Below are 26,072 nucleotides of genomic sequence, written 5' to 3'. Positions count from 1 at the left end.
TGCAGATTGTTTATTTGATGGAAAGATGTTGAAAATATGGCTTTATGTCGGCATGGTATCTTATTACAACTACTATTATCATTACTTGTCCAAATTTTTAGTTATTTACTAATATGTGCATTACACATATTCTGTGCATTATCAGGATAAAAGAAATACTGTGTGGTCAATCTTAACAGCAGATACTAATATAAAATTAATCTTGATCACTGTGAGATCTCTTGATGAATTTCTGTAGATCAGCAGAATAGTGAGTTTAAAAAACAGACAAATGAAAGATGATGCTTTCTACTGCTCTCCTCACTTCTATATTTTGATTAATTGTTTATATGCCATCAGGTTGGTATCAACTCTCCGCAACCACATAGATAAATGTCCTCCATGGCAATCTGTCCCTATCTGGTCCTTCAGGCTTTCCAATAGTCCATCCATTGCTACAGTAACTTTATTTCGGATCTTCCTCTTCTCTTTCCCTTCCACTTTACCCCAAATCAGAGCCTCCTCCTTGCATAATGTGTCTGAAGTAGAACAACTTGAGCATGGACATTTCCTTCCTTCCTTCCTTTTTTTGGGCATCAGTGAGAACTCTGGATTGATTCATTTGTTGTTTGCTTGGCTGTCCATGGTATTCTCAGAAGTCTTACCTAACTGTTGTGATTCAGGGTCAGCCTGTGGGTTCGTCAGTTGGGTCGGACGACTCAGAGGAGGAGGGGGTGTTGAAGACCTTGCTGAGGGGGTTGAAGATCTTGCTGATGATAGACCTCAGGCAGGCCCCTCCCACTTGGTCACCATGGAGACCCAGCTGTGTGAGCCTGACAGTGTGGATGAAGATGACCCACAGCTGGCCCTGTTCAAGGACGCCTGACGCAGGAGGCAGTCAAGTAGGAGTAAACAGAGGAAGGCAATTGGGCTTCTCGGAAGGAGGCAGAGAGAAGCCATGCCCTGAACTCTTTATAAGGGGAATGTGTGGGGAGGGCTGGTTTGCTGAAAGCAACCGCTCGGATAGTGTTTCAAAGCTCCTGTATCTTGGTTCGTGTCTTGTTTGTTTTTGTAGTAATAAATCTGGCAGACGTAATTCCAGCCTCTTGCCATTTGTAAAGGGGTTGCCTTTTCTGCAGGGCCGGTAGCAGGCTGGTACAGAATACTAACCTCCAGGTTCAAAAGTGTTAATACTTTTTTTATCCAAGTTCTTCAAAGTCTGTACTTGTATATTGGATGTTGCTGTTTAATACATTGCTAACCCTTAAACCTGCATATTTTGCAACAGGCTCTACTATATCAGTTTAGAATTCTGATTCTTCTTGGGCAATAGCCTCTTGCTGCAGATTCTGTGTCTTGTATGGGTGTACAACTGGCTTAACTGAAAAATGTAGACAGCTAATGATAAAAGTAACAGTAGCAATAGCACATAGACTTATACACCACTTCATAGTACCTTACAACACTCTCTAAGCAGTTTACAGAGGGTAGTGAGCACAGCACAAGACATTGTGGGCTGTCCCTTGACACCACTGGATGAGATCGCCAGGGCTCATTGCCTTGGAAGAGTGAGGAAGATTCTCAGGGATGACTCACACCCTGGACGGTATCTCTTTACTCACCTACCATACCATACCAGCCAGCCATACCAACAGGCTGAAAAATAGCTTTTATCCATGGGCTGTTAGGCTTTTAAATGGGATATAATCTCTGTGAACTTATGCAGAATTGACTTGGGAGGCCGGTGTGTGGTGTAGTTGGTTCATATGGTGTGGTAGGATGGAGGGTTTGTTGTCACTGTGTGTTGGGGGGACAGAGCAGGGGGGGGGTAGGCTCCGCTAATCTCAATGTACACATGTTGTACTTTGACAATAAAGGTTTATTATTATATTGCCCCCAACAATCTGGCTCCTCATTTTACCAACCTCGGAAGGATGGAAGGCTGAGCTGATCAACTTTGAGCTGATCAGGATTGAACTCCTGGTAGTGAGCCAAGTCAGCCTGTAATACTGCATTCCAACCACTGCATCACCAAGGCTCAAGTAGTACAGTAGTAGTAAGGTATCATACTGACTTAAAGCAATCTATTCAACATCTTTCCATTAAATGAATAATTCTCTCCCTCACTTACAAATTTATATAGCCTGTACTTAATACTGAAAAAATGAGAAGTATTTCTAATGAATAACTTGTGGTGACCAATAACAGTTATATATCACTCCTTACCTTCTAAATCTAAAAGCTGGGAGAAGCACTTTTAACAGTTTAAGTATACACAAAATCGGGAGGGAAAAAACAATTTGAGAAGATGTCAGTGTAAAACTTTTCTGTGTAGTTCATATAACTATAGTATATAATGACTAAGCAACTGATATTATTTAGTGACTATTACTTCTTCTCATACCAACTGGTTTTCATATGGTACACCTAAACATTTGTAAATAAACTGCTTAATACAAACAGCATAGTGAGCCTGTTATTCTCTTTGTAAAGGAACTGTAAAGAAGTGGAAATACCATGCAATATACAGATTTTATTCATGCTATACTAAGTTTCTAACAATTCAAATTGATGCATTGATTTATAAGTTTTACTATGTCCCATGTTTCATTTACAGGTAAATATGACTACCTTGCACTCTGACTTTTTTGCTACTTCAGATATCTTCCTCCTCCATCTGTGAGACCATTTTAAAGGCTTGCAAATTAACAAATGCCTCCTACATTTGATACAGCTCTACAGGCACAACATATGTCCAGGCATTTTCATAGAATGATTAGTTTCTCTATGTTTGGCTATGGAGAGTTCTCTAAGTTATTTTGACAGACCAAGATGGTTTAGTTTTTCCTTTAGTAGGCATTGTGCTTGGTACACATTAACCAAGTTACAAGGTTTGTTTAATTAAGACAAAAAATAAGGGTATGCTTAAGGGAAGAAGTGAAGAAGCAGAATTCTGAAATGTAGAAATCTAGAGTCATTCAGAATGTGTGGCTGTGTTGGAAGATACTGTCATTTAGAATGAATCAGGTACAATTTTTAAGGTTGCTGCAATCCTGTGCACATTTTCCTTACAATTTTTTTTTATTGAACATTATGGAATTTACTTGGAATAAATATAAATAGGATTAGACTGTCAAAGTGGAAAGGGTAAGAAAAAAGTTTTGTGTATTTGTTTAAGAAAGTGAGCACTCATGAACCTCAAATATATAAAGCAACTTCCAAGTCTGTCAAAAGGGCTAAGAAGATAAATGGGTCTTTCAGAAGCAAGGGGAGAATGTCAGAGTGTTGCATTTGTGGATACTGAGGAAAAAGCACACACCTTGATCTTCGAAAAGCATATTATGTTGGATATAAGTGCACCTGTTTAGATCGATTTTTAATAGATCAGCTTCCCCAAACTAATGCCAGCCAGAAGGGCTCATTAGGACTGCAATTCCCAGAATTCCTCACCTATCACGACGGTTTGGAATTCTGGGAGCTGCGGTCCCAATTGGAGGACATCAGGTAGGGTAAGATTGAGTTAATGGAACTACCACGGCACACCGCAACTAGGAACATATTGCCTCCAATGATGTCAACTTGCCGGCCATCTAGCCCGTCACTATTGACACTTTGAGGCTACACTTTTCGCAACGCTGCCAGAAAGAGCCAGAGGCTGTGAAGCAGGGAACATCCGCCTGCCAAGCCCTCGGATTCTGCCACTGAGCTACGCCCCCTCCCTAAGAACTCCCAGGCTGTTAATAATAGCAGAGCAGACAGAAATTTGAGAGGCGAAATATTTTCCCAGTATGGAAAGGTTTTGAGGGGGAAAAAAAAAACTTCCGTTCCTGAAATTCTAACAGCACTAGGTTAAAAACACGGGAACCTTGCCAAAAAAGAAGAAAGGGAAACGGTGATGGCAACCCTGCGCATTTCACTTTACCAGTTTGCAGTCATCAGATACGATTTCCCTTAACAGGCTGCCCAGCCACCCCCACCCCCACCCCATCCACTAATCCCGATTTAGAAGCTGTCCATTTAAAACGAGAAAATCGACAGGTACTGCAAAGAGAGGCGGGGGGCGGAAAGAGATGTTCCGAGGGCTGTTTTGCTTCAAAGCAATCGTCAAAGGAGCCAAGAAAGTTCTGTACCTTCTGGAATTTGGACACCCACCGGTCTACTCAAAAAGAATCTCGCTGGACACCCTAAAGACCAGTACAGTAATTATCTCAGAAACTTCCGTGGATCGCAGGGAACTTATTGGCTCCACCCGCCCACAAGCAAAGCCGTCAAGGGAAGCAGAAGGAGGCTGCGACCTACAAGGACGCAGGACCCCCCGGCTTTTAAAGTCATCTCCCTCCCGCCGTCGCCGAGCCGAAAGCGTCACCGCGTCGGTTGTCGGGCCACTCGGACCTCAAACAAACGCCGCCGCCGCCGCCGCGCTTCAAAGGGCGGCTTGGTTGAGTCGGACAGCGGGCGAGGTCATCCCGGCCGGCCGCTTCGCGTCTTCTTCGCTGTGACCCGAGCCGAGCGCTTGGCAGGCGGCGAGCGAAGGGCGGCGGGGAGCCTGGAAGGCGAGGGGCTTACGGCTCTTGTCGGGGCCGATTCGCTCCGCCCCTGAGCGGCTCGGTTAATTGAAAGGGTTAATTTGGGGAGGGGGAAGCCTTGTGTCGAGATGCAGGGCGCTTCGAAAGAAGCCGCGCACTTTGGAACGACCGCGTCGCTCCAGGCAGAGGGAGGCTTCACTCAAATCTCATCAGCCTGCCTAGCCCTCTTTTGAGTCCGCCGCCGGCTCCCGTTCAGACTTCTCACTTGCATAGGTTGGATCAGGGGTCGGCAACCTCGGCTCTTTTATGACTCGTGGACTTCAACTCCCAGAATTCCTGAGCCAGCTGGCTCAGGAATTCTGGGAGTTGAAGTCCACGAGTCATAAAAGAGCCGAGGTTGCCGACCCCTCGGTTGGATCTTTCGCCTTTCGGCTCCCAGGGCAACGGAAGCTCTTAGGCAGGACGAAATAAGCAGGATTTGGGGGGATGTAAAAGCAGCACACGAGTTTACAGATTATTTATTTATTTATTTATTTAATTTATATACCGCCCTTCTCTCAGAGACTCAGGGCGGTTAACAGGGCAATACGTAAAAGACAGATACAAAAGTTAAAATTATTAAAACATGATTAAACAATGCCCATAGTACAAATTTAAAATTAAAGTCATAATAACAAACCCACCCCATCCCATCAGGCCAGGCCCGCTTCCTTAAAGAGATGGGTTTTAAGGTCGCGCCGTTGGCTTGAGTGGATTCATGCTGTTAGACGGGGGGGGGGGAGCGCTTTGGGCAGCTCTTGGTGCCCTTCCCTAATCGTCCATCCCTATAAACACAAGGCCTGTTTTTGTTTTTGTTTTTTTTTTTAAAAAATATTTCCATTTTTCCTGTGTTTGTAATTGTGACAAATGAGATGTCATTAATCAAAATCTCTGCCCTGGTTGGAAAGTGGATGTCCAGGGAGATCCTGGGAAGGTGTATTACCTGAGAGCAAACTCTCTTGTTTAAAATAGATTCCTTCTTCAGGAATCTATTTCCAAATTGTATGTCCCCTAAAATCCTCTTTTCTGTTCTTACCGGTCTGACTAAACAATGGGAGCTTTTTCATAAAGCAAGCACAAAGGTATCTTGAGGCTCACGAAGCTCACTTCACATAGCACCAGGTTGCCATGTAGTGGAAGGTCTATATGCACAACTAGGGGAACCAGTGTTTTCAGGGCAATGGCAAGGACTAATCCAATGAAGAATGCTAAATTTGGTGGCCCTATGTTTTTTGATCATGTTTTTTCCAGTGGATAAAAAAGAAAGCAAAATAATTCCAAAGTATGTCTCTGCAGAATTTCTAACGCTGTGATTGGGGACAAGGAAAACAAACAAACATGGCTGCAAGGTAAATTTTAGTAATATAGCCCAGTGCCAAAGGCTTATTCTTTAATTTATTCATGTCTAAAAGGATCACTTTGAGAGAGTCTGTTCTTGTTACTTTTTATTTATATCCTGCCTTTATGCAGCTCAGGGTGGCATGTAAAAGGCTAGCTCCTCCCCACTCCACCCCCATAGCAACCCTGTGAGGTAAATTGGGCTGAAAGAGAGTGACTTGCCCAAAGTCACCCAATCAGCTTCAGTGCCTAAGGGAGGTCTAGAACTAGCACCTTAACCACTTCTAGACTAGCACCTTAATCACCACACCATCCATCTCTTGGCAGGTACGCAGCATATATTCCTTTTTATCTGAAATATAGGTCACATGTCTGAACTATAATGGAGAATGATTTATATTCTGCCAAGTGCCACCTGTTTTAATATTTTAAAATCATGGTTTTATATAACAGATTGCCCTCACATTTACACACGTGTGTGCGCACGTGCAACACACACACACATCTCTCTGAATTGTTCCTTTCTTTGGGCCTTAGTATGTCACACAGATCTATCTGTCATGATCAGTTAACCGTTATTTATGTTTTAGATTTTTCTGCCAACTTCACAGACTTGTTTGTTCTAAAAATCATAAGTAAACCATAATATGTAGGCTTAGTGAAAAATACTTATGCATCCATCAGTGTTAGCCTCTGATCTGGAAATACTTTTCTTTAACCATGCACATATATGAGAAGAAAATCCAGTTGATATTTTCTCAGACACTTGTATCCTTATAATGTAGAGCAGGAAGAGAGGCAATGGACCCAGAATTAAAATTAGACTGCAGCTTTACTGAATAATAACCTTGCAACAGTTTGGCATTAAAAGGGTAATAGCTTTAATATTGCAGTGCCTCATAATATGCTGGATAATGACTGCCCAGCCTTTCTGATAACTAAAACTGTAAAATATAAGTCATCAGACAATGCAATAGTATCCTGGTGCAGCTACTATATTACTAATTATTGGAATAATTATGTAGCTCAAATTCCTTATTTTGGAAGGGTGGGTGGGAACTGCCATGTATCCCCATCTCCCTAAATCCTCTAATCAGGACTCCCTCTCTTAGAACAAAGCACCACCATTGTCATAGGTTATATAAAGCAGCGTTTCCCAACCTTAGGAACTTGAAGATGCGTGGACTTCAACTCCCAGAATTCCCCATCCAGCATAGTTGAAGTCCACGCATCTTCAAGTTCCTAAGGTTGGGAAACGCTGATATAAAGGATAAACTTACAAGAATGAGTACAAGGCAATATTTTTAAGGCCACTGCCAAAAAAAATCCTCTCTTGTTTTTGTTTTTATTGAAAGGGAACCCCCCCCCCACTATGGTATATAAGAAAATGGCAATGGGAGGCAACAGTCAGATAGAAAGGAATTTCTAAATGGCTGCACTTTCTTCGAAATACGAAGTTAAACTGGAAAGAAGGAGTAATTCCTCACATGATACTAGCTGTGCTCTGGTATGCCTGGAAAGAAAGATTGTCCTTTTCTGTTCTAGAGACAATAGGGCCTGCTTGCAAGTACAATCTGAACATCTGCTCCAGGATTAAATCCTGAAAGATTTAAGGTAGATGTTAAAACATAGTAAGTAACACTGGTTACTCATGTATATAATCCATTCCTTCCTTCCTTCCTTCCTTCCTTCCTTCCTTCCTTCCTTCCTTCCTTCCTACCTACCTACCTACAATAAAAATAACAAAAATAGAAAAATTTAAAAATGCTACAGTAGGGAAACATTACTCAAAATGTTTTCCAGAAAAGTTCAATTTTAACAAATTTTGAAAGCCATCAAGAAGGGAGTAAGCTTGATCTCTGCCATTGAATAGCAATACAATTTGGCACTTGCGCTGCTCAGCTCTGCTAGAAGAGACTGAAACAGTTCTGAAAAAACACTCAGGCAGGCACCATGCTATATACAGTACATTATACTGTAGGTTAAAACTGGGACCTTAAATTGTACCCAGATCTGAATCAATAACCAGTACAGGGCTCACAACATCAATCTTACACTGGATGCCAGTAAACATAAGGGCCTCTGTATTTTGGACTAGTTATAATCTACATAATCTTCAAAGGTGGCCACATTTAAACTACATTGCAGTAATCTATCTGAGTGATAAGGAGAACATGAGGTGCATAAATCAATACATCAGATAAACCTGGACTAGGCATAGGTCCCTCTAGCCCTTGCTTCCATTTGATATTCAAGCAGGAGCTGTGAGTTCAGAAGGACCCAAAATCAGGAACTTGGTCCTTAAAATATAGTGTTTGCATGTCCAGGGATAGACCTGGTGTTGATAGAAAACGCTGACGTGCAAATAGCAACTGTCTTGCTCAAGTTCAACTTCAGTTCTCTCCCATCCACGCTCTTACAATCTCCAAGTCCCAGAATGGACCATTAGCAGCATCTCCCCTATCGCTCAAATATCAGCTTATAATTGAACATTATATATATATATTATATATATATTCATTATATATATATTCAAAAGACTTGACAAATACTTAATACATATATCTCCCTTGCTTCCTAGCTAATAAAGAGAGAAAGAGCCTGTGGCCTAGGGGTTAAAACAACTGCCTAATATATAATTAGCCCAGGTTCGAATCTCAGATAAAGGGTATGACTGACTGATGAGAACAAAATAAGTTTGAAATGGCCATATCAGCCTCCCTAATTCTTTATTAGCAATTTGAATAATTTACACAAATAATAAACTGCTGTAAGTTGTGACTATAGCCTGCGGATAGCCTTGGGTTAGGCTGAAACAGGAAAGAAGATTTAACCAACAAGGTATTCAAAAGACTTGACAAATACTTCTCTCTCTCTCTCTCTCTCTCTCTCTCTCTCTCTCTCTCTCTCTCACACACACACACACACACACACACACACACACACACACACACACACATATATATATATATATATATATATATATATATATATATATATATATATATATATATATGTTTTAAATGTTTGTTAAGCATTCAGAATACACTTGCTTAGTCCCAGACACGGGACAAATCTTATTTCCCTGTTTCAGCCTAGCCCAAGGCCATCTACAGGCAGTAGCCACAGCAGTGGCAGCTCATATTTGTGTAAAAGTTTGGCTTGCTAACGAATAAAGGGAGGCCAATATGATCATTTCAAACTTATTTGTTCTCATCAGTCAGCCATACCCTTCTGAGATTCGAACCTGGGCCGACTGCATCTTAAGCAGTTGTTTTAACCCCTAGGCCACAGGCTCTCTTTCTCTCTTTGTTAGCTGAAAATCTCAGAAGGGTATGGCTGACTGATGAGAACAAATAAGTTTGAAATGATCATATCGGTCTCCCTTTATTCTTTGTTAGCAAGCCAAAAAATTTACACATATGTGTGTGTGTGTTTTGTGTGTGTGTGTGTGTGTGTGTATGTATGTATATATATATATATATATATATATATATATATATATATATATATATATATATATATATATATATATATATGTATATATATATATGTATATATATATGTAAATCTTTTGGATTGCTAACAAAGAATTAAAGGGAGACTGATATAGCTATTTCAAACTTATTTTTTCTCATCATATATATACTCAAGATATATATATATATATGTATGTATAGATGATAGCACCCTATACTCTCTGCTGATCCCCAGTGATTTCATATAGATGTTTCAGTGCAAGAGAGAAAGGATCAACTACTGTAGTGTCCCAGTTGCTCTTAGGCCAACCTCTCACACCCATCAAAACAGATTGGAGCTGTCCACTAAGGAAAGAGCAAACCAAGTCCTAATTCCAATATCCATAGGTGGTCTAATAAGATTCGGTGGTTAATAGTATCAACATCTGACTATTGTGTGATTGTTGCAGTATATAAATTCAATAAATAAATACGGTCCAATAAATAAAGAAGTTCCTGATCTCTTCCCAGGTGAAATTCAAGATTTTAAACCCCAATGAAATGGAACCAGATTACTTGTGGGACCTGCTCTTCACGAGAGTATCTGCCCCTTGCACTAAGCCAAATACTGTGGCATGTTACAGGACCTAGGAAGTGCCATCCAGCAGGACCTAGGAAGTGTGCTTTTCCTATCAGCAGCACTTGTCCTGTAGAGCAGAGGTCTCCAAGCTTGGCAACTTTAAAACTTGTGGACTTCAACTCCCAGAATTCCCCAGCCAGCCATGCCAGGTTGGGGACCCCTGCTGTAGAGCACTCTTTCCCCCAAGATTCGGCAGGCCCCAGCCTTTTAACCTTCCAAAAGGGCCATCTCTTATCTCAAGGTTGAGGCTAGAACCTGTCCGTGGTTTCACTGCCAGCATTGGACAAAGATGGTGGAGGTGTTAAATTTCTGTATTTATTCTTTCTATTGTTTTTTTTACTTTTAATGTTGTCATAACCATGCCAAGTTGTGTTTCATAAGCTGGGATGGTCATATATTTTTTTCAAAATGAAATAATAAATGGAAGTAAGGCAGCATGCATAGAAAAAGTTTACAGGTAGTCTTCAACTTACAATAGTTCATTTAGTGACTGTTCAAAATTACAGCTGCAGTGAAAAAAGTGACTTATGACTGTTTTTCACACTTATGACTTGTTGCAGCATTCCCATGGTCACGTGATCAAAAGTCAGACACTTAGTAACTGACTCATATTTATGAAAGTTGCAGTGTCCTGGGGTCATGTGATCACCTTTAGCAAAGTCAATGGGAAACCAGATTCACTTAACAACCATGTCACTCTTAATAACTGCAGTGATTCACTTAATAACTATGGCAAGAAAGCTTGTAAAATGGGGCAAAAATTCACTTAACAACTGTCTCATTTAGCACCAGAAATTTTGGGCTCAATTGAGTTTGTAAGTCAAGGACTATCTGTACTTTAGCTTTTAGTCCCATATTGTCCACTCTACATTTTTCTTTTCATTCTTGGCGGCCTTTCAGTATTAAATTGAGGGCACGAGATGGCTCTCTTCTCGTCATATGATTAAGTACACAGCTGCCACATTCAGATAAATGGAATTTGAAAGTAGTCTGGCACAGAGAGAGTCTAAGTGTAAGTCCAGCCTACCTTTTTCATGAGGTACTGTTTTATGCTGCTATGGCTGGTACCATGGCTGTTTTCAAGGACTTGGTAAATCTACTAATTAATCCAACCAAGCAGACAGCTGTTTTTTAAAGCGGTATAAATTGCAAAACAAAATGCTGGTGCTGTTCTCTGGTTTTGCAAGAAATAAAACTTTCAGTATCGAAATAAGTCACTCACTGGAGACCTTCAGTAGTAGTGCAGGGCCCAGAAGAAGGAGAACCAACTGTAAATAGATACTGGAAGAAAATTCCAGCAATGCAAACAGGTTAAGCTACATGTTCAAGCAGTTGTGATACGTTAGAATGGTAAATGCCCAAAATTCCTACCACAGTTATATAGGAAAAGGACTTTCATTATTTTATGGGGAGAAGAATTGTAGAGGCAGCAGGGAAATGTGTGCTAGCTCATATGTAGAAGGGTGGGAGGGAGCTGGGGACTTTTCTGTCAAGCAGGGTAAAACAAGCCTTGCATTTGCTGACTTGCCAGGAATAGAATCATACTTCAGCTGTGCTACTGTGAGTCCAAATGCTAAGCCAGTAAGGAACCCCAGACATAATGCCTTCCTTTAACCTTGCATTTCCCGCAACAGCCTTCTAATGCCTAAATTTAAATATGTGACATGGTAAATTAGAAATCATTTTAAAAAATGCAAACAGAAAAGCACCCCACATTGAGCCACACCGTCTACAACATTAAGACAACATATCAGAACTGTATGTTAATATAAGATTTTATTCTTAGAGTTTAACTGCATTTGACTAATCATGTAGTATTTTTAATTATTATTATTTGTATTATTTTCCATGTAGTCATCAAGACCGGAGTTGAACTTTGATTTTACTTGTGCGTGGATCAGCGAACAGCACAACCCTGTATCATTCAGGAAGCAATTTAATGGGATTTACTTCTCAGTAAGAATTGCTCTGTAATGTCTTGTTTGCTTGCATGAAAATAAACCACAACCTGCATTCTTCACAAGTTGTACAACCCTCAGTTGTTTTCCAGGACTATGGGGAGTAAATCAAATTAACAACAAATAATTTTATTATAAATGTAATGGGTAAAAATAGCAATTTGCTCTGTGCATCTCAGAATTACTCAGAAGTAATTTCCATTGTACTGAATGGTGCTTATTCCCAGACTGAAGTATTCAGGATTGTATCCCAAATAAATATTGCCTTTTCATAAATAGAAATAACCACAGCTCATGTACATATGGTTCCTTGTGTAAATAATTGGTTTAATCATTAAATAAACTCAAAAATGCTGTGAATGCGATTCACAGGCACAGGATTGAAATAAATAGGAGGTGTTGACTCCGGTGAGATGTGGTTCCCCTCTCCCTGCCTAACATTCCTCATCACTCTGATGCCACTTTTATTTTGCTTTCTGAATTTCCCACTATCTGTGGATTGTCTATTTACTTCTTTTGGATAAGCAAAAGAAAGAGGGCATCAGTCTGAGTCCTGTGTATTTTTCTCCTAAACTCTATTCATCAGGAAAAATAGCTCCAGAAAAATGTTTAAGATAATTTTAGTGATATGTCACAGATTAGATTGGTTTGTAGTTTGTTTTATGCTTCATTATTTTATCTGGACAAATATTTATATATTTTCAGATGACTTGGGACATTTTCTAATTTTCCTGTGCTGCAGAATAATCAAAAATGTCCATGACTGAAATTCAAAAATTATATATAATCCATTACCATGCTTGGAATAAAATGAAACTATGCTCCATGGTTATTACTAAAATTATATGACTGAATGAAGATGAGAGAGTTAAACATGTATAATTGACATAATAAAATATTCTCATAATATGGATTTTTTTCAATGATTGGTTGTTTTAAATGACAAATGATGCAGGAAAACTGCCATTTTCTTCATTTTAAAAACTTATATGTAACTGATTGTGGAGTATACAAGGAATTTGTATGCTTTTTTAAAGTGTTTAAAGAAAAGGAAAGCAAGAAGGAAAAAATATTGGTTCAAGTGTAAACCATCTTAATAATTCTTTATGGAGTGATTAATTTCCTAGACAGTCTCTTCAAATAATCTAAAATATGAACAATGGTGGGGATTTTTTGCAAAGAGTATTACTTTTATTGTTCTAAATTAAATGAGCAACAGCAGCAAAGTTACAGATATATTGCATATTTATTTATACATTTTCTCTGAAGTCTGATTTTTTTTGTATATCACTGAGATTTTGAAAATAATTTTTCCAGAGAACAGAATTAAGCAAGAGAGAGCAATTGTGCATGGTCTTCTCTTAGCAATTTTAGAAAGTGTTACTTCATTTAATTAAGTAAAGCTATTCTGCTTTTTGTACAGAATAGGAAAAAGGAAGGAAAGAAGGAACTCATTGTTTTGAAATCATATGACATCTTCTTGCCTTACTAAGTTTAGAACAAAGAATTGGATATGTATATCCAATGCATTTCAAATGCAGTTAAGGGCCATATATACATGCTCTCTAGAATACCTAACCCTGGACAATTGTTACCACTTAGGGTTAAAGAAAAACATGTAGTGGAAAACTGAACTAAATTACCATTCATTATGTATTTTAAAACTATAGAAATGTATGATACAAATTCTACAGCCATATCTGGAAAGCCCAAAGGATTATTTTTAGAGGAAAAAAAGTTGTCTATGTAGTTTTTCAGTATTTAAATGGGTGTGCTTTGAGAAACAGCCCAATGAAAATTCCACTGAGATGAATAGGACAAGCACAAGATCTCGTGGTATAAGGTTTGTCCCATTCTGTAATGTCTTGTATCTGCTCAGTGTAGGATAATGAGCAGCATGTTACAAAGAAATAAAAATGCTTATTGCAATGTTTTAATATATCTTCTCAGAAAATTTGCCATTATTAAAGTTCTACAATTCCACATGCATTCAGATAAAATTTAAATTCCATTTACTGCTAAACATGAGGAAGGACTTGGAATGGGCCATGGTACGTACTAATATTATCTTACTAAGATGAATTTTATGTAGTGAATAACATTTTAAAATGTAGACTGGAATATGTTTTAAAAATTAATCTGCTAATATTTTGTTATCACATTCCTAGCTTTATGTAATATGCCAATGCCTAAAGTTAATAATTAGATTTAGTATTAAAAGTAAAAAAAACCCGGACAGTATGATTTTGGTGGTCATGCTTATTTATTGTGTAAAAAAAGGATTTTCAGGAGCAACAACATATTTTTTGGTAAAAAGGAACATAAAGGGGAAAAATATTATCTAGATTTAATAAAGATGCATCATATTATAAGTTGTTTGGGTTCTTATATTCCTTAAAAACTTAAAGTTTAATAACTTAGTGACCATATTATGAAATTATTTAATGGTTTCTGGATTTCTGTCTGTTTATCCAGCTTTTTCTTTCTTTATAACTTTCTAGAATTAATTGTTTTTCAGAACAGGATATTTTTTCCAAGCAATATATTTATCCTCATTTAGAAATGAACATGCTACATTAAGGAGTTTTACAGAGCATTGTAGTCTTCCACAATATGTTCACTGCCTTTTATGCTGAAAAAAATATGTAAGCAATTGCAATAAACCTACAAAACTTTAGTTCTTTTGAATATCCAGCTTTATAAATTACATTATCCTTTTCTCCAACATAATTTGTACCACTGTTTAAAATTAGCAACCGTTAGTAATACTTCACAAATTTTAAAATATTATTACAAATGTCCTTGGCATTCTTCGGGAGCAGCTGCATGGTTTTAACAGATATCAAGACAAATCAGCTGTTCTCTTATGTTTCATTTAAATAAGAAAAAAAAGTCAGAATGATGGTGAGAAAGATACCAAATTTCTTGCATGAAATAGGAACCATGGAAATCCGTTGGATTGACTTCCAAATGTGTATTAAATCTGAGAAGTTAAGAGTTGAGTCCTTGTCTTTTGAAAGCAATATCTTGCTCAGGAAAATATGGAAATATATGCTGTATGAAATGTCTTTAAAATAGTTGAACAATACTTCCTTAAAGATTTGTCTGATACATGAACAATAATTCTGAATTTCTTAAGAGAATAACTTACGGTAATGTGCCAAATTAATGTCACAATTTATCTATCTGTTGTTCTGTGCTCTTTAAACCTGTGTGCCAGACAGTATGTCACTATGGAATCTGGTTGTGAAAAGCAATTTCATATGTTCATTTTGTATATAATATATTAGTCTTGGGCTAAAAAAAAATAAAATCAAAACTTGATTACTTGTTTACAGAAATGCTTTCCATTTGTTTGACAGTTTGTAAGAATTGCTCTGAAGCATAGTTAAAAGCACAAGCTTGTGAAAATAGAAATTCATCATAAAAAATTCTGCTCCTCCCCAAATATGTCTTAGCATTTGATCTTTTTTCCCACGTCTTTGCTGTAATTAAAATAAGATTGCCTTTTAAAACGTTATCCTTTGCAAACTGCTTGGTGGTGTTAAGACATAAACAGTTGTGCACATTGAATTCTCTGCAACTAATATGAAAGCACTATTACATTCCCACTTTTCTCCCCATATTACAGCTTCTGCTTCTAGTAAAATCAGCAAAATTTGTACGTGACTGCCTTTCACATTCCCTTTAAGGTAAGTTAACAGTGGCTATATTCAAAAGATAATTTTTATAGCATTTTACAGATTGGACAAATTTAATGTAGGTATAACATAGCTGATAAAATGTAATTTATCTTTTTCACTATTCACTTCAAAATTAAAAGGCATGTATTGTTCAGGGGTCAGGGATGCGTTTTTCTTTCCTTTTTTTCCCTACTGAATTATTCTGCATGAGTGTGTATAAATGTCCAATGTCCTCAGCCATTTTGTCTTCACTGGCCCATCTGATCTTTAAAGTTGATCTTACTCATCAAAAAAGTAACAGACACTGAATTTCCCTGGGCAAGTTTGCCTTATCAGAGTAATTATTGGAAAACAGCACATTTCTCAAGTCTCTCCATTGGAACATAACATCTTAGACACTCAACCATTTTTTGGTTACAGGCATGGTTTTATAAGGGAATTATCAGGCAGACAGCAAATAGGCATTAATATTATCAATCTATCTAGTAAAAAGAAATGAAAACTCACCAGTGCCCTTCTTCTCCAGGAAGATGTCCCCGTCAGCACCTGCTGAGGGTTTTGTTGATTAAACTGACAGGTAAAAAATTCCTGTAGAATAAAGCCAGACCAGCTGGCTTTGAAGAGAAACCCCCCAGGTTGGGTCCTGTTTGCCTCACTCACCCTCTGCACCGAAGACAGGAGCTTTTTCCCCTTTGCTGTTGACCTGTAAGATGCGTGATTTCCATGCACAAGTGTCTGGCAGGCCTGGGCCCACCTGCTCCTGTCACTCTGGAGTAAATTTAGCTGTAAAAGGTATCGCTGTCAACCAGACCTTTGTGAGTTCTGGCAAAAGAACACAGAATTACTTTTGTCCACAAAGCATGCTGTACATTCAGTTGGGAAATATCAAATCAATAGCCCTACTCAAGAGTTGCTTCTTTTGCAGATGTAAAATAAAAAAGTTCTTCTTTACATTAGTGTAAATATCTCATTTCCAAGCCTTAAAACAAGGCCCTAGTTCATAATTTTAACTGCAGCTAGAATATAACTGTCAGCAGGCCTGGGAACCCAGATTGATACAAAGGCGACCAAGAGGGTGGTTTGATTGCATTTATTGCCACTGTGGGGGATGGGGGAGGGGTGGGTTAGGGGTTTTATACAGTGGATTTTTAATGTTGTAAGCTGCCTGGAATCACCATGTGTGAGCTGTGAAGCCATATTAATTTGTTTAATAAAATAACTACGCTTTTTAAAATGGAAAATTTGTTGATATCTTTTATTTTAAATCACTTAAGTACAAAAGTGGATGGCTTTCCTTTACCCTCTTTTTAGTTTAATTCAGAGAAACTTTAGAAACTTAAAACGTCTCAAAGAGAAGTCATGGTATTCTCAGAATTACCAAATATGTCTAATGAAAGATTGCCAAAGCTAGGCAGATATTTATTTATTTATTTTATTTTATTGTATTTATATACTGTTATGCAATGAAGTATTTAAAAAATTAATAACCAGACTGTTAGCATATTTGCTAATATCTAAGGAAGCATTTATTCCTTCAAAACTCATTTTGAATTTTATCAATCTTCTCAATGCCATCTCCTCTTTGCTTCTCCTCATCTTATGACAACTTAGCACTGGAAAGGAAAAAGATACCTCTCTTTTTTCTGAATATCTTGTCACAATCTATGAAAGGTTATGTCAGGGATAAAGTGCCAGCCAACTGAGTTGCTTCTTGAATAAGCAAGTTCTGTTCAGCCTGGGTTTGGCAGGAAATTGCACAAAGTGGTTCATGTCACAGCCCTAATTGTATTGTGTTACAAAGGTATGGGAGAGAAAGAATGAAGGGTGTTAATAAAAAAAATGTCTAGGTCACAAGCTTTTTGTCAAATAAACAAGCTTCCTATTTACTTACTACATATAAACAGCTACCATACTCACCAAACTCTATTTCTCTGCAGGGTACCACTTTGAGATGAAAACAGGACCTGATTGGCATCATTTGGTATCCATAGAAACATGGTAAGTACCTCTCCCTGAGTGAATGTCTCTTATTCAAGATATAAAGGCTGAATACTGGGTAAGTGAGTGTTTTCATTTAATAATTATATGGGAGAAACTTTTTAGAAGCCTGCTAAGGGGAAACAGGTTCCTAGTTGTTGCGTGCGCTGTAACAAAGCCCTTATGTTTGCATCATATATATATATATATATATATATATATATATATATATATATATATTTAAATAATGTGTTTTGGGTTCAAACCCTCCATCATTCCTTTTTCCCCTCTCTAAATACAAACACCCTTCGTAAAGTCCTAATGAATAGGAATTCAAAACTTTTTGAAGCTCCATTAGTATTGGGAAGTACTAATGATTGTTCTTTGTTTTATTAGTATTTAGAGCAGAGTTTTCATTCTTTTACATTAGATTCTGCCTCTTTTCCATCAACTAAATAAAATAGACCATTAAGAAGGTTGGGAAAAAAGTACTCTTTATTTGCAGCATTATCCTGGTAAAATGAAATCACTGAATGGAAAGAGAAGACAAGATTGCATACACTATGTTTGAAATTAAAATTTAAACATCAGAAAAATGGATAAACTGCAAGTATGTACACATACATATATATATAGTCTCTAGTTATTGATGCAAATTCTTAGGAAATGATTTAGACATTAGGTGTTTTCAGTTCAAGATAGAGCAGACTATGAAATCAAAGTCATGTAGACCAATTACTGTTATAACTTCACAATAAGTTTTGTGGATTGGAATGTGCCTTTCCTTTTTCTCCCTTTTTCTTTGTGTGAACTAAGAGGGCCTGTATAAAACATTTATGTAGTTCTGCCCTGTATTCAGATTTGTTCTATCTGCCCATAGCCTTGGCAACAGCTCTTCCTCCTGTCCCTCAAGTCCATTCCATCACAACTTCAGCCTTACAAGTTTAAATAATGAAAATTAAGCACTTACCAGGTTTTTCTAAATATTTATTAGTGACTTTGGAAAGCAAATATCAGTAGACCAACTTATGAACCTCTGTGTCAATAGGCTACAAGGATATATGGCTGTGGGAGAACCAAGCCTTTGTGAGTCAAAACTTCATTGTTATCCAGTGTTATCCAATAGCTTAAGGATGCTTTTTTTTACTCCTTGCAAATGTGGAGTATTTGAAACATACATATCACTCGTGTTTTCTTTTGTCAAAATAGAGAAGTTTTCACAGATACTGGGGAACCCATTTGGCCTCTAAATGAGCTGTAAGTCCTGGATGACATAAAGTCAACATGGCTACCCACAAAAATTTCTCGGGTACAGATACCATTCTGAACATTATCAGCAGGAGTTATGCAGTGCTCTTTTGTGTTGAATGCTCTGCATTTGCAAGGAGTAAAGAAGACTGGGAAACCTGCCTAAAACTCATTATTTAGTAAGAGAATAAAGGGAGAAAATTGTTTTATGTCTTTGAATCAATTACAAGTTTTAAAAATTAAGAATAATATTCTTTTATTTTATACTCTTAATAAAGTAGTTGTGATTATCGTCAGGAAATGAAAAACTAGATGATGCATTTTAACTATTAGCAGCAAAATAACCTAGTTACTGCAATAACAACATCCAGTGATATATTTAAACTATCATAAGGGAGGAAAAAAGTAATACTTAACAGTCTGAGATCTTGCAATTCCATATGCAAGATGTTGAACTATTTCCTTCAGGGTTTCAGGTGAACTGACAATTATTGATCCGTCATCTTTCGATATGAAACAACTATTGAAAATGAATCCCACTGATAATCTTAAATACTCTTGAATTACAGCCTCAGTTAGGTAAACAGCATTTTTTCAACCTGTACTAGGATCTTACATTCACATTTCATTTTATATAACCATTACAAGGACATATTTCTCTATAGAAAGATGCAATGGAGGTAACTGAAATCCAACTGGTTTAGAGTTCTGGCTTCCCTATTTTTATCACTCTGCATATTATTTTCATTTACTTTCTTTATTGTTTTTATTTGCTAACTTTTCTCAGCAACCCATCCCTGCTGAGTGCAGATGGCATGAATGATCTCACAGATTCTCTGCTCAATAAGCCAGAATGGTATTACAGACATTCTATATTAAACTTATTTTACTTCACTAAAAATGCTGCTTTACCACATGCCTGCTTCATATTCTCCTGCATTCTCTAAGTCTCTTCCTCTTTCTGTTTTACAATTATCAGAAGTTTTATTAAAGAATTCTAACATTTACTTGATGTACTACTGGATCTTTTAGGGTTTCAAATAATAAGACAGCCTATGTGAGTTTTTTGTAGTGCCCTAATGTGCAGAAATATATTCTAATGAGGGTGGCCATTTTAGGATATATATGTTATGCACTTCAAATGCTTGCTTTGTTTAAAATGGGGTTGGTAAAAAATGTATGTCACCAGCAGTACATAACTATTGCTTACTTGATAGAAAGCTACAAGCTATTATCTACTTAAACATGTCCGATCACATCTGCTTATCTGTTTGGCTACCTATTTAAATATAAAATTTTTAAAAAGAGATGGCTTCCAGAGTCCTACAAATTATTTTCCTGCTTAGATGATAAATTTTACTCTTTTTCCCCTCTTTTCGTTGTCCAGTATTTCTGTCTAACGGCATGATAAGTGATAGAGGAATATGAAGATGTAGGATTTCCTAGAGGCTATTGTAGATGACCTTTGCAAAACTTTGTTTATATCTCCTTCTGCCCTTTCATTATTTTAGACAGTGCAAAAGAACAATGGAGAAGAGCAAGAGGGAAAATAATTTTCCTTTTTTCCTTCCAGTGCATTGCATCCCCATTATTGTTCTTACCCATGTCTGAATTGAGAATAAGGAAAGGAAAAGGAGTAAGAATAAACTTTTTAATAGCTAGACTATTGGTAGAATAAGGACAACATTTTTCTAATTCTTTGGATTAGCTACAGTTTCATTTCTTAGTTTTCATGTCTCTTTTTTCTTCTGGTTAAAAAATTCTGAGTCAGTCTGAGACTAGCTTCAGAAAATTCACACATTTACAAAACGACTGCCAGTTATTATAGTCTTGCAGTAATTGCAAACCTATTCTTTCAATGTCAGTCCTTATGTAGACAATGTCTATATAAAACCTATGCACTGAAAGAAATATATCAGAAAAATTAGATACTTGTGAAATTAGCAAATGTAAATCATACAATTTACCTAAAGAACTTGGTGAATATGCAGTATTCTCAGTGGCTGAGTGACTTTTGCAGCAGAGAATGGAATGGAGTATTTGAAGAGGGATATTCTAAAGAGCCCTCTATACAGGAAAACTCCTAGCTTTAATATGATATGGTTCTGTTTGTTATGATAATATATTTATTATACTTCCTAAGAAAATTTTAGGCAGTGTAATTGCTGTTACTTCTCTTATACACAGGGCCATAGATACTCAAAGAAGAAAAAAGAGAATACGATAAAAAGAGACAGAATACAATAAAGCAAAACAAGTAAGTAGCTAACAGAAAGACATCACACTAAAGAACTTGGTGAATATGCAGTATTCTCAGTGGCTGAGTGACTTTTGCAGCAGAGAATGGAATGGAGTATTTGAAGAGGGATATTCTAAAGAGCCCTCTATACAGGAAAACTCCTAGCTTTAATATGATATGGTTCTGTTTGTTATGATAATATATTTATTATACTTCCTAAGAAAATTTTAGGCAGTGTAATTGCTGTTACTTCTCTTATACACAGGGCCATAGATACTCAAAGAAGAAAAAAGAGAATACGATAAAAAGAGACAGAATACAATAAAGCAAAACAAGTAAGTAGCTAACAGAAAGACATCACACAAAACATATATCCAATGAACAATGATCTTAAATAGGAAGGTTTTCATTTGTACAGAAGGTTTTTGTTTTTGTTTTTTTGAGGGGACATGATTAATTATGTTGAATTTACAAACCAATGTATATATTTCTTCTACTGAAAATGCATATGTTTCTTCTCCCTCCTCCCTTTATTTATAACAATAACAAGGTTGATGAATTTCAACAAAGAATGTTGATGTAAGAAATGTAGACATACAGTAGTAGTGAACTAGCTCTGAGTTGGTAAAAACATTGAGTTGTTAGGTAATAACTTGTACTGTTTGTAGGCTAGGTATAATTTGTTTCCTAATGATGAGACAAATTGATTTTTTAAGATTTTTTGTGGGTTTTGCAAAAAAAGTGAATGGCTGTACTATGTGAACATGCAGGTCTGCAAGCTTAGCTTAGACATTCCTGGCCAATTTTCAGAATCTCTTCTCAAGGAAAAAGAAGACTATTTGAAATCAGTCAAGATAAGCCATTTATATACCTTTGTTTAAACTGAATCCTTAAACTGATGCTTCTAGTTTTGCTCTATTATACTGCATAAACCATGGCTTCTTATGTTAAAAGCAAAATTAAGTTTTTAGAGCGGATCATTTTGTGCTCCAGAAATTCCTAGACGTAATAAATATAACACTGTTACAATGGGAAAGGGGAAACCTAATGTTTAGTGAAGATTATTGTAAATGTAGACTGAAAGCCAGAAGCAAGAGTTTGAGGTGAAGAAAAAAATCAGGGAGGAACAGAATATAGTGCCTTGAGAAAGCAAATAGGTAATTGTTGGAAGATACATGCATAAAAATAAATAAATCACATTACAATATTTTACTACACATTTTCTTGTACTATATTATATTAAACAGTTATTTTGAAATTCATACTGAAAGGGAATACAAGGTTATAAATCTACCCCTCAATCACAGATAGATAAAGTCAATGTCTCAGTATTATATCAATAAACAAAACAAGAAAGAAAACATATAATTAAAACTTTGAGAAGGCTGATTTGTTCCCTTTTCACTTCATAGCCCAGGAAATTGCTATTATTCACAGCCATGTTGAGATGTATTTTGGAGTAAGATCTTTTAGGCTTTGCCTACAAAACCTCTTAGCTGCACCTTTACCATTTAATTCAGAGGAACATAACATTTGCCATTGAACCTAAACAATGTCTATTCTAGTTGCCAAAGTGAAATGAAATGAGCATTTATTTGCTATGTACACAAATCCATTTACTAAGATTCAAGGTGAGTTTAGTTATTTGGAAAGTTACTGAGCCACAGTTCCAAACTGTAAATGTGTAATTTAGGTCAAATAGTTATTTTTAAAAATAAATACACAGTTATTAACAATAACTAGTATGAATATACTAGTTTATATGTTTATTCAGCTAGAGAGGTATATAAGTATGACCTTCTGGAAGGATAATTCCATCCCAGAATGACAGTTCCCTTTCTGTTCGGGAGAACTAGAAGCTTTTGGTTTTAGGATAAGGAAGATGTTTTAGTAGGATGAACCCAATTCTTGAGTGATGCACTATTATTAGATTTTTATCCCCCATTTGTTACTTTAGATTAGGCATGTCAAACTGCCGGCTCATGGGCCGGATGCATCACGCTGAAACCACAGCCACTCCATTGCCAGCAATGGGGGAAAAGTCACAATATATCGCACAACGTCATGTGACATTGTGAGTTTGACATGCCTGCTTTAGATCCTCTTATACTGAGAATATTCCTCTGGAAGAGGTGAAATTTGAATAGTAGGAGATTCAACACAGAGAGGTGGTTCTTGCCCACCTAGTACAAACATGGACATTATGTTCCATTTAGATAAACTGCTAGATAGGGTGGGGAGGAAATAGAGCTCATGGTTCACACTGATACCAAAAACATTAGAAAACCGGAATCTTGGGAAACACAATTTAAATTTCTAAGAAAGAGATGGAAGTCCAGGATGCCAAAGTCACATTTTCAGAAATGATTCCTGCTCTGTGTACAGAACCATTTAGATCAGGGGTGTCAAACTCAATTTCACTGAGGGCCACATCAGCACTGCGGTTGCCCTCAGAGGGCCGGGTGCGTATGGCCAGGGTGGGCATGGCCTACTGGGTAGGCGTGGCTAGAGTGCGTATGGCCTACTGGGTGGGCGTGGCCAGCTCTACATCGTTCACATCAAGGCTGCCTATGGGGGCCTGGGCAGTAGTGGGACAGATCTGAGGGTCTCTGGCAGAAGGAGGGTCTCTGGGCCAGGGCCAAGGCAGTGGGGGCCATTCCCTCACTGTTTCCAGGATGGCTTCGCGGGCCACATGAAACCACTTCTTGGTGATGGATCCGGCCCCCGGGCCTTGTGTTTGACATGTCTGATTTAGATCAACAGTGGTAAGGGATCTCAGAGATCTCAATATGTGGAAGAGATAGTGATTGACATAGAGGAGAATGTGTTGAGAAATATGGGATCCACTTGGAACCAGACTGTTGGCTCATAATAAGAAAAAAGGTGGCAAACCAGTTTTTAAAGCTAATAGATGCCAGCAGCAGCCAATTTGGAAGACTGGGTATACTTCACTACTTCAGGAAATGCTATAGAGTATAGGCCAGTGTTCAGAACAAGTTAATGGATACTCATATCAATCAGAAAATAAAAGGAATACAAAATCACGTAAAAGAGGATCATGCCAACAGCATTTGAAAAATGATACGTTGCATTGGCTTTGTGTGCAGTGTTAGACATTTTTAAACCACGATGGTGAAATTAAACACTCAAGGATGAAATGGAGAAAACCATTGGGATACAGTCATTCTTAGTGGCAAACCTTATAGAAAGGCAACGGGTGAGGTGATAATCTTTATATCAAGGAAGGAGAAATCCAGCATACCAGAAACCACATGACATCAGATTCCTCCACAAAATCAGCATAAGCAGAAATAATAGGCCACAAAAATGAATTAAATCTAGCAATATACCTAATCAAAATAAAGAGCAATCCTGAGATGCTGAAAGAAATCGGAGGCATGCAAAGAGAACCTTTTGTAATAACTGGGGGCTTAAACTTCATTAATATAGATATTCATGCTAAAGCCAAATTAAGAAACTAAATTTCTAGATACCCTAAATATTGTGTTAGAACAGTTTCCAGCTTGGATAGGAACATGACTGAAGGATAGGTATGACATGAAGGAAGCCTCAAAATACTGGTTGAGGACCATGAAATAAAAGACACTGAAAACAGATCAAATGAAGAATTTCTTTCTATAGTCCATGATTACCCTGTAGAATTCATTGCTATATGACATTGCCATGAAATTAGATGGCTTTAAATAGTAATTGGGTATATATAAGGAGTCTGTTGATAAGGCCTATCAATGGCTGTTAGGTCTGAGAACACAGTATTATTCCAGGCTGGGGGAGCGTATTGTACTTCCAAATATTAGTTGCAGAAAGAAATAATGGTGGAAGTGATGTCCTTTGGCCTAATCCACCAGAACTCCTTGTACATTCTTAGCCATTGGGAAATTGTTGGATGTTTTTAGTGTTGCAGTTGTTATCTTGACACCAATTTCAACAATTTGACTTCTACTGCCTTTTTAAAAAATCAGCATATGGAAAAAGGAATTTTCATATTATCTGAAACTGAAACCACTATGCTTCTTTAAATCTTTGTTCTTCACTTACAAAGGAACCTGGTTTGCAACAAATCTGGATTTCGTGTTTTCAAAAGTAGTAGCCCAACAATGCTAATTGTAAAATTTAACTAGTAGAACTTAATCCATTTCAGTTTATGCCTCCCCCTCAGTACTGGCTTAAGACTCTAGGAGAATGCATTTCAATCATTTTTCTTTGGTTTCCACCCATAGGTTCCCTTAGGAGCAGGTGGCAGGGGCAGATGGTGGCATCTCCATCGTGATGCCATTACAGAAAGAATGACTTTATGTGGTCATATCAGACATGATGCAAATGACATAATCACATCTTTTCTGTGAGGAACTAAAGACCCACTTATTATTTTGATAACATAATGGCTTGTAATGGACATTTGTGCTCCTACCTTATAGTTTTTAACATTTGCTTGGTAAAACGAACTTGGAAGCTTGCTTATAATTTTGTGCATGTTATGGGTCCTAATTATTTTTTTTTATCAAACCATTGATTCTGGAATTATTGACACAAGACAATTATTATTAATCACTTCAACCATTGTGAGTATTATGGAACACTGCTTTACATTATGTTTCAGTGTTATTTTCTGCTTTGTTCAGATTTGACTTTAGTATCTCCTTGCCTGTTTAGACTGTTCAGCTTGCCAAGAGTTATATTATAAAACTGAATATTTTTAGGTTAAAGAACTAGGTGTAAAACAAAAATGATTAATTAACAACTTTTAACAAAGTTTTTTTAAATTGAAGCCAAAAATTGGTTTATAGTACTGGCAAAAATATATGACTGTATAATTCCCTCAATATTAAATATAGGAAATCTGAAAGACTAATTTTGTCTATGTAGTTGCATGAGTAAAAAAGAGATTCCTTTCTTGTTCTCAGTAGTACATCCATATGTTACATTTTATCCATTAAAACAAATTCCTAAATGCAAAACTTAATCC

General features: G+C 37.1%; 1 protein-coding gene across 5 annotated transcripts in view; it reads right to left on the bottom strand.

The window, feature by feature from the left end:
- Positions 1–16,281, bottom strand: part of MEF2C (myocyte enhancer factor 2C) — a 190,772-nt gene extending 174,491 nt beyond the window's left edge. For all 5 annotated transcript variants that reach the window (XM_083355897.1, XM_083355905.1, XM_083355898.1 and 2 more), the window contains exon 1: positions 16,129–16,281. The gene's annotated coding sequence lies outside the window, so the exon portion shown is untranslated. The remainder of the gene's footprint in view (positions 1–16,128) is intronic.
- Positions 16,282–26,072: the final 9,791 nt, after the last annotated feature.

This window comes from Vipera ursinii (assembly GCF_947247035.1).
Source record: "Vipera ursinii genome assembly, chromosome: 2".
Taxonomy (NCBI): domain Eukaryota; kingdom Metazoa; phylum Chordata; class Lepidosauria; order Squamata; family Viperidae; genus Vipera; species Vipera ursinii.
This window is presented reverse-complemented; position numbering and strand designations above follow the sequence as displayed.